The 19,202-nt window shown below is 37.1% G+C and overlaps 1 protein-coding gene across 3 annotated transcripts in view; it reads right to left on the reverse strand.

Moving 5' to 3' along the window:
- The window catches only part of LOC101630535 (olfactory receptor 7A17-like), a 23,529-nt gene extending 4,806 nt beyond the window's left edge, over positions 1–18,723 (reverse strand). The window contains exons 1-2 of one of the 3 annotated variants that reach the window (XM_012729515.1): positions 18,693–18,723; positions 1,823–1,898 (exon numbers count right to left, since the gene is read on the reverse strand). The gene's annotated coding sequence lies outside the window, so the exon portion shown is untranslated. Of the gene's footprint in view, positions 1–1,822; positions 1,948–3,577; positions 3,645–18,692 lie in introns of those variants that run through there. The other 2 variants (XM_012729516.1, XM_004688749.2) reach the window with 2 other exon arrangements.
- Positions 18,724–19,202: the final 479 nt, after the last annotated feature.

Genomic DNA, 19,202 nt, shown 5'->3' on the forward strand with positions numbered 1-19,202 from the left:
ACTTCCACAGCTTTATGTCATTTCTTTATTGTTTCTCCAAACTTTCACAGGCTGGAAACAATCTATTCCACATTTACCACAGAGACCTCTTTTTATATCATAAAACTGTAACCAGCCAAAGTCTGTGGCATCAGATGTGAATCTGACTCTTCATTACTGAGCCTCCAGGTTAGCTCTGGGTGATGCTTTGCTTTCTTCTCACTCATTTCCCAAAAAGTTAACTGACGTGCAGTCTCCCCACCAATTCAAAACTGGGCATTTAGCCACCTGTTTCCCTTCACATGGGATCTTACTGGTCTACTTGGGGTTTTTCACCAGCTTCAAAGCTCTGTCTCAACATTCAGATGCCTAGACTGTCTCCTTCATGAACCTAATATTTAAAACATTTCCACGGAAAAAGGGCATGTTGTCTTGCACTTAACTTCAACATTGGGAATATCATTGTGTAGTTTTCACTTAATTCTTGGGTAGCTTGAGGCATATAGTAATGATATAATACTTCCACACATCTAGTTTAGTTTGGAATAGTAGCTGAATAAGCATGCCTTAAAGGAATAAGAGAATGTAGTCTCATAATGAAAATAATGAGGGGAAAAAAAAGGCAGTGAAATGTTAATACGGGTGTGGAGGTCATCTGAGAAGAATGTTTCTCATATTCTGTATTAGGGGTGGGAATATAGTTTAAAAAGACAAATAAAATATAATAAATAAAACATAAAAGAAAATATCAGAGTTCATCATACATAGTAAGGGTACATGCCACTTAATTTTATGGTTTGTGTAGTTCAGGTGTGTGTGTGTGTGCATACATGTGTATTTACATGTCTTTGCACACACATGTAGGATCACAATTTAAGGTATACTTATGCATAGCCCTGCAGTGAAGTAGAGTTTTAAAAGAATTCAATGAATATTAAATTGCCAAAACTTGAAAATAAAATCCTATCACAGAAGAATTTTCAAAATTGTGGAAGAAGCACTATTTAATTTGATATGATATAAAGAATATGTATTTCAAACACAACACCTTCTTTAAGAACAAAATTAAAAAGTAATGGAGAGACAATCTTAATGACATATTTGTGAACTAATGATAATTTTTTAAAACTACACTGTTTACAGTGTAGTTGGTGAAATCAGCATTAATACCTTATTTGAAAGAATGAAATGAAGAGCAGCAACAAAATCTCTCTGATGCCACTATGCAATACTAAAGGCCTTACACAGAAAACTTACAATCAAGTAAATGACTGACCCACAAATGTATTCAGACTCACAAAATAAAAACCTTTATCATACCTTTCTACAATATTAAATAGGATTTTCTTGGTATGTGACAAGGAAGCAGATACTGTCTATATGCTGAGTGACTGCGAGGTAATGTTTGCAAGCAAAGAAGTCCTTGGTATTAATTGTTCTCATCAATATTCAAACACATTTGCATAAAATTTTCCCTATAGTAAAAGTTTTTCAAATGCTCTCAATTTAGTTGATATTGTTCCATACCAAGTATTTTATTTTCTACCCTGAAATGCAAAATCAGTCATTTCTACTTTTATTGAAAACACTTTGAGCAGCCATTCTTTCTTCTAATTGAACTTCCTTGTAACATTTATGCCAGCAATAACCCCTAACTTGCTTAGTTGAAGACAACCCCTAAGTTGCTTTCTCTTTTTAGTAAAAACAATGATTACATTAACTCAATAAACAAGACATGAAGAAGCATAGCATAGTCATAATGCCTCTCAGGTGATCACAGACAAATGCTCTTAACCCACTGTCCCCATGCTGCTATCCAAATGTACTGAGCTGTTAGACTTACCGTGGTGGGATTTCTGAGAGAAAGGACTCTCTGTGGATATCTGAATTCTTCCTTGGCTGGTAGATGGAGACTGAAACTCAGATAAGTGAAGAGAAATGAATGAAGCACTAACTTTCTTTTAGGAACTAAAAGAAACAAACCAAAAAGAAGCAAACAATAAAACATGCCGAGTTCATCCAAAGTTACAAACACAGAGACTGTGAGATACTGTCAGCTCCCTATATCTGCTCATTAGGCATATTTATGTCTTGGCTCTGACCTCTACACACTTGGTTTCCCTTTGGGACACTGATCTTGACAGAAAGGAAAAATTTCCTACTGATTCTTTGTTACCAAGAGACCAGGCTAGAAGTCAAGTTTTATTTTTAAAACTTTCTCTATGAGCTCTCCATACTCACAGAGGTCTAAATTATCTCAATGTTGAGTTAAAGTGTTTTTAAATTTTATTTTATTATAATAGTTTATTTTCACATCATTTTGTGCCTTTTATTTGAGTTAAAGTTTTATCAAGTCAAAACTGAGAAGGCATTGAATTTTGATGGGAACTCAGCTCATGTTTTTTTCTTTTTTCTGAGTTCCTCTGATATAAAAACTTGGGCACAAACTCCATGCATTTATGATACTTTTGCTATAGCAAATAGTAATTTCATTCTCATATCACAAGAGATGTTCTTTCCTTACTTCACATGTCTGTTAATGATGGAATATATACCTAGACTTTTTTTTTTTTTAAGATTTATTTATTTATTCATACAGAACTGGGGTACAGGCCAGAGGCTCAGGGGCAGTGAGAGGCTTCACCAGAGACAGAGTGGGGAACAGAACAGGCAGAGTGACAAAGTACACTGCTGAAGGGAGCAACGGGAGGGCCAGGAGAGGTCTGCCACACCATGTGATCACCTCCGGGGCAGGCGGGAATCGAACTCATGCGAAAGTGGCTTTAGCTTCTCAGTGCTGTGCCTTTACCCCCTGCGCCACCAGGGAGGGCCTATACCTAGACTTTTTAAATGTACTGTAACTTGACCTTAACAACTTACAGGTATTGTCTGATTTATCAGCCCATTGTATGAGATAGTAATATAATGAATTCCATTCTCCAGTGTAGAAATGAAGCTTGGAGAGGATTAAGATGGGGTCTTCACTGAAATTTGTTAGGATGTTCTCAAATTCTGGGGCAGTAGCTCTCAGCACAGAAGTAGAAGTGAACTAGCTTGAGTAGATATTTGACAATATTTGTGTGGATGCTCTAAAAATCCTGAAATACACAGGATAGCTCCTAATACAAATATTATCCTACCCTAAATTTCAATAGTCAGAAGCTGAAAAAACCAACCTATCAAGCACATCTCCAATTTCCATGTGGGTAGAAACTATCCAGATTCTTAGAATAAATGCAGATTCTGATTCAGTAGGTGCTGGTGGGCCTAACAACCTGCATTTCTAGCAAACTCTCAGTGACAAGACTGTTCTGTTAAGGCTCTGTTAAGAGCAATGTGTAGGTAGAATTAGTTCTTATCAGTCAAAAATAATTTTTGCATATAATTTTGAAGGATTACTATATTTGTTGATCATCCAGAGGCAGTGATAAATTGTTTTACACAAAGACCCTTGAATGTCAGCAAATTATTCATTTTTGAAAAAGAAATAACTGCATAAATTGCTCCAAAGATATCTCCATCCCAATCCCCATTACTGTTGAATATGTAATATTTTTGTAGCATGGAAGGATTAAGTCATCAAATGAAAATAAATTACCTGACTTTGAGAAGATTAATCATCATTAGCCAAGTTGGATAAAGGTAATTGCACTGGTTGTATCAACCTTGGGGCAGGAGGGAGAAGAGTAAATGTCAGAGATAGATCTGAAATTACTATGCTGCTGACTTGAGGTTGCATGAATGGCCATGAACTAAAGCATATATGTGGGCACTACAAACTGAAATAGGAAAATTAATGGATATTCCCTTATGTCTCCAGGAAAAACCCAATTATTATTATTATTTTAAAAGATTTATTTATTTATGCATACAGAACTGGGGTACAGGCCAGAGATGCACGGGTGGTGAGAGGATTCACCAGGGACAGAGTGGGGAGCAGAACAGGCAGATTGACAAAGCACACTGCTGAGGGGAGCAGCGAGCGGGTCAGGAGAGGTCTGTTGCCCCATGTGTCACCTCCAGGCAGGGATCAAACTCATGCTGAAGTGCTTTAGCTTCTTAGTGCTGTGCTTTAACCTGCTGCGCCACCAGGGAGGCCCCAAAAACCCAACTCTTAAAGCATCTTTTAGAGTAATGTTTTTGTTCAGGTAACATTGAATTAAAATTTATCTAAGTTTTAGGCACGCGTCATTATTAATAAACACCTGCATATATGATTGTGAGCTCACCGCTAGAAGACAAATTCTACCCTCCACTTTTTATTGGTCAGTAGACCCATTTCAAGTTCTTACTACCAGAAAAGTAAAAGTATAAATTTGTTTTTTTAAAGTCATCAGTATGTAAATATTTTATTGAAGTGTCATTGTTTTACATCCTTGTTAGTGTTTTGATAGGATTGTACAGGACCTTGGGTGTGGTCATGGTAGCCCACTCACCACCAACTCCTCATTGTGCTCTTGCCCTCCCTGTTCTCAATGATTCCCTTCCCCCTATGATGCCTCAGGTCTATGGTCAGGTTCCAAGTGCTGGCTTTAAAGTTTGCCTTTATCTGACCTTTTATTTAGTTTCTCTATAGTCGACATATAAGTGACACCATCTGTCATTTATCTTTAACTGTTGGTTTATTTCATATAGCATAATCTCTTTCAGCTCCATCTATATTGTTGTTAATGGTGTAAATGTATCTTTTCTGATTGCTCAGTAGTATTTTATTGTGTGTGTATATACCACATATTTTGATATGGGCTATTCTCATTGGTAGGTGATACCTCCTGGTATTTTGCATTTGCATTTCCCTGATGATAAGTAATGATGAATATTTTTTCATGTGCCCATAGGCCACTTGAATGTCTTCTTTGGGTAAATGCCTATTTATTTCTTTTACCCATTTTTTCATTAGGTTATTTGTTTTCTTTTTGTTGAGTTGTATGAACTCTTTGTAGATTTTTGATATCAGTCCCTTGTCAGATGTATATATACTCCCATTTAGTAGGATGTCTGTTTATTTTAATTATGGTCTCTTAAGTCTTTTCAGTTTGAACTGATTTTTGTGTTAGGTGTGAGATAGTGGTCTAACGACATTATTTTGCAAGTTGCAGTCCAATTTTTCCACACCTATTATTGAAGAGGTTTTCCATTTGTTCCAGTGTATATTCTTCAATATTCTATAACATATATTAGGTGTCCATATATGTCTGGGCATAAGAGGCTTTATGTTTGGGCTCTCAGTTCTATTATTGGTTTTTCTATGTTTTTGTCCCAGTAGACATATATAGAACAGACTACACCAAACTGCAATGTAATGTGCATTCTTATGTGTACATGGAATATTTTCTAGGACAGATCACATTAGGTCACAAAGGAGTACTAATAAGTTTAAAACGTTGAAAACATAAAAACATGTTTTCTGACCTTGAATGAAACTAGAAATTCTTGCAAAAGAGAAGTGGAAAGTTTAGAAGTGTGTGTGTGTATTTGAAAGCATGGTTTTTGAAAATGGGTCAAGAAATCAAAATGAAAATTAAAAAGTATCCTGACACAAATTAAAAGTGTTCAAAACTTATATGGTACATAAAAGAGGCACTAGGAAAGAAGTTTGTAGCAATATAATACCTGTCTTTATTGAGATGAGGTATTGAAATAAACAGTCTAAAGTTATACATGATGGAGCTAGAAATAAATTAACTTCCTTACTCCAAATTTGTATTTGGAAAGACCTAATTAAGATTAGAACAAGTAAATGAAATAGAGGAAAAAATGCAAAATCAATGAAGCACAGAGCTGAATTTTGAAATGGTCAACAAAAAAACCAAGAACTTTAGTTACATTAAGAAAAAAAGAGAAGGCTGAAATAAAAGTAGAAATTAAGGAGATTTTTCAACTGATATCACAGAAATAATAAAAAAAGAGAGATCACTAAGAACAAAGTACACACCAGCAAATTAAATAGCTTGGTATAAATATAAAAAGACTTAGAAATATACAACCTACCAAGACAGTATTGTGACATCTCATCTTGGTATAATGTAACAGACAACCTCATGAAGAAATGAAACACCTGAATATGTGAATAACTCATGTTTTGATCAGTAACCAAAAACATACAAGTAAAGGAAATCCCAGGACAAGGTTGCTTCACTACTGGTTTATAACAATTATTTAATTAATTCATATTAAATCTTCTCAAAATTCCCCCCAAAATATTGAAGATGGAAAAATATTTGATACAAATAATATGGTCAGCATCACCCAGATTTCAAGCCAGACAAACACATTAAAAAAACAAAAAATTACAAATCATCATCTCTAATGTACATAGATGCAGAAAACTTAAAAAAAAAATACTAGCAAATTGATCTCAAGGGCATACTACTAGAATTATACAACATGGTCCAGTGGAATTTAAATCCTGGAAAACCAATGATGATTTCAACATACAAAATTCACATTAAAAAATGAAGGATAAGGCCCTCCCTGGTGGTGCAGCAGGTTAAAGCACAGCACTAAGAAGCTAAAGCCACTTTTCATGAGTTTGATTCTCGCCTGCCCGGGAGGTGACCATATGGCGTGGCAGACCTCTCCTGACCCTCCCGCTGCTCCCCTCAGCAGTGTACTTTGTGGATCTGCCTGTTCCGTTCCCCACTCTGTCTCTGGTGAAGCCTCTCGCTGCCCCTGAGCCTCTGGCCTGTACCCCAGTTCTGTATGCACAAATAATAAATCTTTTAGAAAAAAAAAGAAGGATAAAAATCTTATCTTCAGCTCGATAGATGTAGAAAAAGTATTTGGAAAAAATTCAACATGATTTCATGAAAAAAAAATTCTCAACAAACAAGTAGTAGAGATAAATCACATCAAAGTAATAAGCCATTTATGAACAGGCCACAGCTAATATCATACTCAAATGGGAAGAGAAAAATTTTCCTTTAGATCCGTAACAAAGAATGGACACATTTGCTACTTCTACTCAACATATTACTGAAAGTCTTAGTTACAACAATTAGGAAAGTATAAAAATCAAAATGCCCAATTCAGAAAGATAACATTGTCCGTATTTACAATTCTGAAGGCTATCTTAAAAAATCATTAGAAATAGAAATATAATGACATTATATGTATGGATACAATAGAAAAATACATAACTGATTAGTTTTATTAAATTTTACTTTAAAAAAGTGTTTATTTCGTGTAAAGTAGCCAACTTTTGGCATAATGTTTTATAGTAATTTCTTATTATACTTTTAATATCTGATAATTTTTGCTAACCTCACTTATACTGTTTGTGTTTTTTCTCTTTTTTAAACTTAATCTTTTTTGACTGATCTTTTTATTAATAGTCTTAAGGAATTAAATTGTGGCTCCTTTTGCTGTTGTTTCTTATATATTCTTAGATTTATCTTTGTTACTTCTCTTCTTCAGTGTACTCTGAGTCATTTGCTATTTTTTCTTAGCTTCTTATTGATTAAAATTGATTTAAACATTTCTTCATTACTAACACAGGGTTCTAAGCTATAAATATTCTTGTAAAAACTTCTTTAGCTGCATCCCATAAAAAAGGATGGGATGACAAACTATTTTCATTACTATTCCACTTGATATAACATGTTCTTAATTGTTGGGATGGCACTGCTGAATAATTTTATTTTTAATACTCTCACTCAGAGAACTTAAATATCGTAGAGACCATATACAATTATAACAAAGTTTTATAAAGATTACCAATATACAGCAATGCAGAATGAAAATACTGACTCAAGGTTTATAAAGGAAAGCTCAATTTTAATAAACATGATAATAACATACAAAACTTAAGTTCTATATCTTTGCTCTGTCCCTAGGGTTTTATATTTCATTACCATTCTGCCATGAAAAATAAAAGCCATTTTGGAAACATGGCTAATGCCATTTAGTTTCTCCCAAGTTATGTCCTCTTCTAAGCGGGGAAGGAAAAACCTGAAACATTGAAAAAAAAGTGGAGACAACAAAAAGAGGAGTATATAAAAACAAACTAAAAACAATTTTAGAGGATATATAAAATATTTATTTCAGGCACATAGGGATAAAAATGATACTTGGACAAACCAAAAGTGAAGATTTCCAGATGAATATGCTGATCTTGGTTACGCATGTCTGCTTCTAGAACCCCACAACAAATGTTTCTGCTACTCATTGGAAATAACTCTGCTACTTTAGACATTCGAAGGGGAAGAGGAGAGGGCAGAGGCGAAGCACAAAGTGGGGAGGGAACACAATGATGATGATGGTGGACTATGCAGGCCATGGTGGAGGGGGAATCTATGCAGCCCTGGAAGGGGGAGTCCGAGGCTTCCAAATTATAAACAATGAGTGTCATTATAAACAATGTAAACCAATGTTGCCTTAATTGAAAAAAAAAACTTCAAAAATATGAAAGAGATTTTTTGGAATAAATACATCTTTGATCCTGGTAAAGAAAAAAAGAAATATCACTTTTTTTGGAGAACAGTTACACTGTAAGTAGTTGTGTACCAGGGAAAATGCACTTTGGTTTCTCAAGAGGAGACTATGGTTTTTTAACTTTCTCCTAAGTAATACAAAATATCTTTTTTAAAATTTTATTTTTTAAATTTATTTTCACATCATTCTTCATTTTGTGCCTTTCCCACCTCAGTTGTAATCCCCGTGGACTTCCCAGCACCAATTCACCCGTGTACCATCACCATAGTCCTGTGCACCCTTCCCACCCCATTTTCCCATTCTCCATTTCAACCCATAAAATGTCTCTGGTATATAGTTGTTCATCATCATCACTATTATTATTTCCTTCCCTGCTCCTTTATGCTCCTGCTATGAGTGAAACCATCCAGATTTTTCTTCTTTCTGTCTTATTTCACCAAACATGATCCTTTCCAGTTCCATCCATGTCGCTACAAAAGGCATAAATTTATCTTTTTTGACTGCTGAGTAACATTCCATATGTATTTGTGCCACATCTTTTTAATACAGTCATCTACTTTCAGGCATTTGGGTTGATTTCACATCTTCCCTATTGTAAATAAAGCAACAATAAACATGGGGGTGCAGGTGTCCTTCTGAATTACTCTTTCAGTGTCCTTTGGGCAGATACCTAGTTGGCATTGTACAAGGTAGTGATCTAGCTTCATTTTTTTTTTTTTTTTTTTGGCATGGAGCAGTCCAGCTAATACCAAAACCTAACAAAGACAACACAAAGAAAGAAAATGTCAGCCCAATCTCTCTAATGAACACTGATGCAAAAATCCTCAACAAAATCTTAGCCAACAGAATGCAACTATGCATTAAAAAAATAATAATACACCACTACCACATGAGATTAATTCCAGCAATACAAGGATGGTTCAACACCTGAAAAGCAATTAACATAATCCATCACATTAACCAACAGAAAAATAAAAACCACATAATCATATTAACAGATGAAGAGAAGGCATTTGACAAAGTTCAACATCTATTTATATTTAAGGCCCTTGAAATCCATGGAATAGAAGGAACATACCTCAACATGATAAAAGCCACATATGACAAACCCACAGCTAATATTATACTCAATGGAGAAAAGCTGAAAGCTCTTCCTTTAAGATTAGGAAGAAGACAAGGATGTTCTGTCACCACTGCTCTTCAACATAATACTGGAAGTCCTAGCCAGGGCAATAAGACAGGAAAAAGACAAGGAATCCAAATAGGGAGAGAATAAGTAAAACTATCTATATTTGCAGATGATATGATAATTTATATGGAAAGCCCTACAAACACCTTGAAAAACTAATAAAAAATATTAACCAGTTTAGTAAGGTAGCAGGATATAAAATCAACACAAAAAAGTTAGTAACTTCCTATACACAAACAACCAATCAGAAGAAGTGGAAATCAAAAAAACCATCCCTTTTACATTTAAAAAAAAATCAAATATGTGGGAATAAACATAACAACAGAAATAAAAGACCTATACAAGAAAATTATAAACCACGTTAAAAGAAATACAAGAAGACAAAGAAGTGGAAAGAGATCCCTTGCTCATGGGTTGGAAAAATTAACATCATTAAAATGGCCATCCTACCAAAAGTGATATACAGATTTAATGCTATTCCAATAAAAATCTCAATGACATTCTTGAAAGAAATAGAACAAATATTGATGAGATTTATATGGAAACACAAAAACCTTGAATAGCCAAAACACTCCTGACTAAAACAAAAGAGAACGGAGGCATGACACTCTGAGACTTCAAGCTATACTACAAAGCTATAATAATCAAAACTGCATGGTACTGGACCAAGGACAGACACACAGAGCAGTGGATTCGAATAGAAAACCCATATATAGGGCCCTCCTTGATGGCGCAGCGGGTTAAAGCACAGCACTAAGAAACTAAAGCTACTACAGCATGAGTTCGTTCCCTGCCTGCCCTGGAGGTGACCACATGGCATGGCAGACCTCTCCTGACCCGCCCGCTGCTCTCCTCAGCAGTGTACTTCGTCGATCTGTCTGTTCTGCTCCCCACTCTGTCTCTGGTGAAGCCTTTCACCACCCCTGCACCTCTGACCTATACCCCAGTTCTGTATGCATAAATAAATAAATCTTGAAAAAAAAAAAGGAAAACCCATATATAAACCCACAGGTTTATGGACAGCTAATCTTTGACAAAGGTGCAAACAATATGCAATGGAACAAAGAAAGTTTGTTCAACAAACTGGGCTGCTACATGCAAAAAAATGAAGCTAGATCACATGCACAAAACCCAACTTGAAGTGGATTAAAGATCTAGACATAAGAATGGAAACCATAAAATACCTGGAAGCAAAAGTGGGCAAAACGCTACAAGACATACACCTCAGTAACATTTTTAAAGATACAACAACCTGGCCCTCACTACTGGCACAGCGGGTTAAAGCATAGCACTAAGAAGTTAAAGCCACTTCAGCATGAGTTCAATCCCTGCCCAGGAGGTGATCCACATGGTGGATCTCCTGACCTGCCCACTGCTGCCCTCAGCAATGTACTTTCTCAGTCGACCTGTTCTGCTCCTCATTCTGTCTCTGGTGAATCCTCTCACCACCCCTGTACCTTTGGCCTATACCCCAGCTCTGTAGGCATAAATAAATAAATTAAAAAAAAAAATCAAACATCCAAAGCAAGGATAGTGAAGGAAAGATAAACACCTGGGACTACATCAAGTTAAAGAGCTTCTGTACAGCAAAAGAGACGTTACTACACAAAACAAACACTTCACTGGTTGGAAGAAAATCTTTGCACACAATACTAACGACAAAGGATTATCACAATTGTAATAAAGTAAAAATGAAAAACAATGAACAACTATATACCAGACATTTTACAGGTGTGGAGAGGGGAATACAATCAAAACTGGGGTGGGGAGAGTGCACGGGACTACGGTGATGGCACATGGGTGAATTGGTGGTGGGAAGTCCATGGCGATCACAAACAACATGAAAAAATGCACAAAATGAAGAGTGATGTAAACATAAATAAATTAAAATAAATAAAAAAAACTGTACATTTTTTATTGAGGTAACATTGTTTACAGCGCTGTATATGACTTAGGGACATAGTTTTCTACTCAGAGGTACATCACCACACCACAACCTCCATCAACTCATCTACACTCCTCCAGTGTAGTCATCTAGCACTAGTTTTGATGTTTAAAATATGTAATGCAATATTTTTATGGTGGTAAAATTCAGATAACATAAAAGTAAATATAACCATTTGAAAGTGTGTAATGATTCTGTAGCATTCACAACACTATATAAAAATTAAGTTCCAAACTTTATTATACGAAAAGGAAATATTATATGATGAAATGGTCACTCATTTTTCACTCCTTTAGCCTGGCAACCATTAATCTATTTTCTATCTCCATGGATTTTCCTATTCTGGGTAGTCCATACAAATGAAACCATACAATATGTACTTTATTATCTGTCTTCTTTTACTTAGGGTTACTTCCTACTTTTTTTTTTTTTTTTAAAGATTTATTTATTTGTACATACGGAACTGGGGTACAGGCCAGAGGCTCAGGGGCGGTGAGAGGCTTCACCAGAGACAGAGTGGGGAGCAGAACAGGCAGATTGACGAAGTACACTGCTGAGGGGAGCAGCGGGAGGGTCAGGAGAGGTCTGTCGTGCCATGTGGTCATCTCCGGGGCAGACGGGAATCGAACTCATGCGGAAATGGCTTCAGCTTGTCAGTGCTGTGCTTTAACCTGCTGCGCCACCAGGGAGGACCCCAATGGATATCTTTTAACCAACATCAGGGTCCTTTCCCTATATGTGACCTATAGGAGCAGGTTTTAAAAAGGGAACCTGTGTACTTAAATGTATTTAACTTACTATAGACCTGAATAAAAGGATTGAACAAAATCTACTACATTCTCAGGACTTTGGGTCAGAAATTTGAAAAATTATCAAAAGTTCTTTATTACATTGAATCTTAGTATGTTTTGCATTTTAATTATCTGTACCTTTGCTAGTCCTTTATTTTAATATGTATTTAGTGTCAATCATTGTTTGTTTTATTTGTATTACATAAATATAGTCAAATATTCACTTCCTTTTTATATTTTTGGACATTCATATTCTTTCTAAGTTTTTTTTTTTTAAAGACTTATTTATTTGTGCATACAGAACTGGGGTACAGGCCAGAGGCTCACGGGCGGTGAGAGACTTCACCAGAGACAGAGTGGGGAACAGAACAGGCAGATCGCCGAAGTACACTGCTGAGGGGAGCATTGGGCAGGTCAGGAGAGGTCTTCTCCGGGGCAGGCGGGAATCGAACTCATGTGGAAGTGGTTTTAGATTCTCAGTGCTGTGCTTTAACCTGCTGCGCTACCAGGGAGGGCCTCTTTCTAAGTTTTTTTATGTACTATTTATGTTTTATTTCATTTTTGTGCATTTGTATTTTAGAAAAAGATATATGTGATATATGTCTTTTGATAAGTTTAAAAAAATTAAGCACTTCATCACTACACTGTAAATGATTAGCTGTGGTATGATCTTATGTGTTCTAGTGAGTATGGTAAGTCCTCTATGCTATATTTTTAATTATCTACACTTTAATATCTTAAAAGATGTATAGAAAAAGTCACCTAGCATCATTTCTTTCTATAATCACTTTATTCCTGGTGACAGTTCATTTATCCAGATAAACTGTAGAATCAACATGTCTTGTTGCAAGAAAAATAACATGAAATTTTATTAGGTATTATACTAAAGCTACATTTTAATTTAGAAAGAATTGACATTTTTATTATGTTCATATTTTTATTCCAATAATGGGCATTTAATTCTGATATTTTGGTCTTTTGGGGGTAAGTATTTCTGTAGTTTTTTAAAAAAATGTATGTTCTGTAAATTTAATGACAATGTTTATTGTATCTTAGGTTTAATTTAATTAAATTATCCTTCATATTGTATCTCTGATTTTGCTATTGTATTGGGAAAACTTTATTTTTCTGAGTTTATGAAGTATCATGCTAGTTTTCAGTTTTTATTCTTAATTTTAAGATTTTTTCTAAAGTTCTGATTTCTCCAAAGTATATTATTTTTATTGAAATAACAGTACATTATAGAATTATATTAGTATCAGGTGTGCATTATAGAAAAATCAAAATGCAGATATACTGCTTTAATTTCACCACTAAACATACAATTCTATCTCTCACCATGTAATTGTTTCCTTTCATACCATGATAACCCCTTTCCTCCTCTTTTGGGAACAATTAATTGATCTGATGGTCTAAATTTATTTTTGCTTCAGATAGCTCATCCTCTTGTTTTTTATATACACTGTGTATGTACACAAACAGTGTCTTTCTCCACTGACTTAGTAAGCAAGTTACCTTCTAGTTTCATCCATTTTGTTGCAGATGGCATCATTTCAGCCATTTTTTAATTCTTATTTTTAAAAGATTTATTTATTTATGCATACAGAACTGGGGTACAGGCCAGAGATGCAGGGTGGTGAGAGGATTCACCAGAGACAGAGCGAGGAGCAGAACAGGCAGGTAGATGAAGTACACTGCTGAGGGGAGCAGTGGGAGAGACAGTGTTACAGGGCACCCCAGTGTGAACTGGGCTGCCTGTCTGTGGGTCCTTACCATGCACTTAAAATTTAATTGTACTTCAGGCACACACAAAAGGGTCGATAAGGAAAAGAAACAACCCAGCGAAAGAGAGAGAGATACAAGGTAGTTAGAACACCTTACCAGCTCAGCTGACTTGGAACTCCAGTAACAAACTGATAGACTCCAGTCAGGTGGTCTTGAGAGGGCCTTTGCCCTGAGAGGGAGCTATTTTCAATGGCTATTTATCCCCCAAAGTCCCAGAGTGCCTGCTTAGTTCCACCCTTGGGTCCTTGCAGTTCTCTCATTGGTACTGCTGGGAGTTGTAGTTTCCAATTACTGGAATAGGGGGTAGAGTCCACAAAACTCTGCAGAGTTCCTGTAGGACATCCTTTTCCCTTAACAGCAGGAGAGGTCTGCTGCACCATGTGGGTCACCTCCTTAGCTGGTAATCGAATTTGCACCGAAGCCGTTGTGGCTCGCTTGTCGTGTTGCATCCTAACCCCTTTGCCACCAGGGAGGGCCTTTAGCCATTTTTTAAAAAAGATTTATTCATTCATATAGAACAGGCCAGAGATGCAAAGGGTGAGAGGATTCACCAGAGACAGAGAGGGGAGCAGAACAGGCAGATTGAGGAAGTACACTGCTGAGGGGAGCAGCAGACAGGACAGGAGAGGTCTGCCACGCCACGTGGTCACCTCCCGGGCAGGCAAGAATCAAACTCATGCGGAAGTGGCCTAAGCCTCTCAGTGCTGTGCTTTAACCCGCTGTGCCATTATTAAAGTAACTGAGTATTATTATTATTTTTTAAGATTTATTTATTTATGCATACAGAGCTGGGGTACAGGCCAGAGATGCAGGGGGTGGGGGGTGAGAGGGTTCACCAGAGAAAGAGTGGAGAGCAAAACAGGCAGATTGACAAAGTACACTGCTGAGGGGAGCAGTGGCTGAGACAGGTCTGCTGCACCATGTGGGTCACCTCCCAGCTGGGAATGGAACTTGTGCTGAAGGGACTGCAGCTAGCTTCACAATGCTGTGCTTTAAATTGATTCGCCACTAAGGAGGGACCCCTAAAGAGTGTTTTATTGTGTGGAAGTACCACATTTTCTTTAAGCATTTGTCTGTTGATGGGTACTTAAGTTGTTTCCAGTCTTAGTTATTTTAAGTAATTCTATAATAACCAAGAATATATATATATATATATATATATATATATATATATGATTCTATTTTAGGTTTTATTACATTGGTTTGATATTTCATAAAATTTATGGCAAGGGTAGAAATATTTATTTTTCTTTCTTTCAAAGTAGCAACTCCATAACTTGCAATTTAAAATGATGCTTACCATAATTTAGGATTTAAAAATCATATTAACTTAAAGTTTATGACCAAATGTTTGATGACTAATTGTCTCTTCAAAAAAATATAATGTTCATTACTATATTCATGTTTCCAAAAAGATTTCAAACACTGAATGTGGAATAAGAGATCAAAAAGATATCAGAAGGCACATAAATAGATATTTCTGAATTTATAAAAATTGCAGAACTAAAAAATTTGTAATTGGGTCACAAATTTTAAATTTAGGAATTTGAGAAAAGGTGCCCTTCAGAACATTAAAATGCAAAACAAGATATATTTGTCTGATTAAAGTTAATAGTTTTAATCTCTGAAAGCTTCATTAGGTAACATAAATGTCAATACATTACGGAGGAATCTACATCAGATATTAAACATTCACAAAAGGAGATATAAAAAGCATAGTAAGGATAATACAATACAGAGAAATAGTAACTCCTGGCAAATATTGTTACACGGTAGACCAGAGTGGACTTGGGCAGCCTGTCTGAGGGGCCTCACCCGCACACACTCAAAATCCAGTTACTCTGCAGACACACACAAAAGGATCAATAACGGGTTTACTTACAAAAAGGGGAAAGGAAAAGGAAACAACCCAGGGAAATGGAGAGGGATACAAAGTAGCTGGAATACTTTACCAGCACTGCTAACTTGGAGCTCTAGGTCCCAAACTCAGGCTGCTAGCCCCCAGTCACACGGACTGAGAGCAGTTGCTCCAGAGAGAGGGAACCGTTACCTCTCTAGAGTCACTGTTGGAAAAAAACCCGCTTACTATTTTTATCCTCCAAAGTCCCAGAATTCCTGCTTAGCTCCGCCCTTAGGTCCTCATAGTTCTCTCCTTGTGCTGCTGGGAGTTGTAGTTTTCCAATCACTGAAGTAAGGGGAAGAATCCAGAAAGCTGGAGTAGGGGTAGAGTCCACAAGACTCTGCAGAGTTCTTTTAGGACATTCTTCCCCTTAACAATATAATTGTAAAAGTTGATTCAGAATGGAGAATAAAACACCAGTAATAAAGAAAGTAACTGACAACAAAATTATCTCCAAGAATGTCTAAGTGGGACCCTATGGCAGGAACTGTAAACAAATTTCCATTCAAGTATTAAAAAATAAAAATAGGGCCCTCCCTGATGGTGCAGTGAGTTAAAGTACAGGACTAAGAAGCTAAAACCACTTCAGCATGAGTTCGATCCCTGCCCTGGAGGTGACCCACATGGTGCCACAGACCTCTCCTGACCCACCCACTGCTCCCCCAAGCAGTGTACTCCATCGATCTCCCTGTTCTGCTCCCCACTCAGTCTCTGGTGAATCCTCTCACCACCCCAGCATCTCTGGCCTGTACCCCAGTTCTGTATACATAAATCTTTATTAAAAAAAAGACAAATATTGGCCCTCCCTGGTGGTGCAGTGGGTTAAAGCACAGCACTGAGAATCTAAAGCCGCTTCCACATGAGTTCAATTCCCGCCTGCCCCAGAGGTGACCACATGGTGTGGCAGACCTCTCCTGACCTGCCCACTGCTCCCCTGAGCAGTGTACTTCGTAGATCTGCCTGTTCTGTTCCCCACTCTGTCACTGGTGAAGCCTCTCACCGCCCCTGAGCCTCTGGCCTGTACCCCAGTTCTGTATGCACAAATAAATAAATCTTAAAAAAAAAAGACAAATATTTAATATGACTAGTATTATTTATAAATACTCTTCAAGTTCCAATCAATGCAATGTAAGGAAGAAAAGAAATAATGTCTAAATTTTCAAAAGACAAGTAATCATAGATTGTAAATAACAGATTTTTATCTATACATGACAACTTGAGGCCTCAAGGCACTATGACATTACAAAGAGAGGAAAGCTCTCCAGAATACAGTGACAGACATGGAATATTACATTTCCCTATTAGATAGAGGTCAAAATTTCTACAATGAAGACCATCAAAGAAATAGAAGAAAATGAAGAAAACAAATCAAAATGAAACAAGAAAATTCAGAAAAATATATCAAAGAATTATACACAATTCACAAACACATTAATAACCTCAGAAAAAAATTAACAGATGGTAGAAAATTGCAAATTTGCAAGCTGCAAATAAAAAAATCAACAGATTCAGGAAATAAATAGATCAATAAATGAAGTCAATAACTAGAAAAAACTATGAGAGCAGAATAGATCAAACAGTGGTTCCATTAATGACCTTTAATAAAGTAACACATAGAGGAAAGAGAACGTAAGAGTGATGGTTACCCCAAAGGGGGGATAGATATAGAAGAGAACATTGAGCTTATTCAAAGAAATATTAGAGGAAAACTTCCCATATTGGGGAAGGAATTAAATACATAAATTCATAAAGTTAAGAAAAACTTGATTGTCTAAATACAATGGGGGCTATGCCCAGACTTACAGTGTACTGAAAATAGACAAAAAAAAAAAAAATGTTGAAGGTGACTAGGAAGAAAAGGAAGTAACTTAAGGATGTACATCTTGTTGTCATCAGACTTTTAATCAGATACAATACAGGCAAGGAACAGATGGATTGACATATTGAAAATATTCATATATAAAAACTATCAGCAAGAATGCTATATCCTGAAAAGTTATCTTTCAAACATGAGGAAGAAATAAAGGCCAGTCCAGAAAAAAAAAAGTAGAAGGAAATTGCTAAAGTAAGTTCTCATTTACAAAAATATTGAAAAGAGCTCTTCTATCTAATTTGAAGAGAGAAAAATACACACACACACACACACACACACATAAAAGAACAAGGAAATAGGTGGACTTCGGGAAGATGGCAGCAGGGTAAAGACTCCGAGATCACTGTGTCCGGGCTTGCACAGGAATTGAGGACTGAAAACGGACTATAGACTTACTTACTGCAAGTTTCAACCCAAACAAAAACACCCTGGACTCACCAGAAGGTAGATAACTGAGGGGGAATCGGCAATTGGGGAGTTCCCTTCTGGGAACTCCCTGGAAAACCCAGGAGCCTGGAAGTTCAGCGGGCTGCAGGAGCCGCTTTGCTCCAGGCTAAATCCTGGAGGTAAAGAGGGACGGCTCAGCTCAGTGAGTGGAGCACAGGCTGTGGAAAGACTACAAATCTATCCTCAATACCTGGGCGAGGGAAAAACCGCTGAAACTGCAGACCCCAACGGGAGCACCTGGGCTCTGCTCAAAGCCGCTGATCATCTCAACCAGCTCGGGAAAGGCAAGACGCCTAGATGACTACATCCAAACTCGCACGGGATTATGTAAAAATGGATTATAGACTTACATGCTACGAGTTTCAACCCAAATGAGAACGCCTTGGACCACTAGAAGGAAAATAACCGAGGGAGAACCAGCAACTGGGAACGGACTATAGACTATATAAGGGAAGCTGCACAGGCAGGATTAGCTGAACCCTGCAACTCTGATCAGGGAATGCCAGCGGCTTCCTACTCATTCGGCTCCTTAAAAATCTAGGCGCCTGAGTGCCAGGAAGCACTGCAGAGGGAAACTGCCTGAGGCAGCAGCTGCGGCTGCTCCACAGCCTTTTGTCCCAGCCCTGCTACAACCCTGGAGATAAACAGATAATTCAGCTAGAGAGAGGAAACCAAATTGTGGGAAAAGGCTGCAGCTGGGAACCAGAGACCCCAGGATGCGCTGCAGAAATGTTGCTGACCTTTGCCCCAGCAGCCACAGATGTGTTGCTGTCCTTTGCCCCAGCAGCCCTGAGAAAGCCCTGGATATAAACTGAGACAACACAGCTAGGTGAGTGGATCCCAAGCTGCGGGGGGGGGGG

Source organism: Condylura cristata, unplaced genomic scaffold, assembly GCF_000260355.1.
Source record: "Condylura cristata isolate star-nosed mole 26May11 unplaced genomic scaffold, ConCri1.0 scaffold00025, whole genome shotgun sequence".
Taxonomy (NCBI): Eukaryota; Metazoa; Chordata; class Mammalia; order Eulipotyphla; family Talpidae; genus Condylura; species Condylura cristata.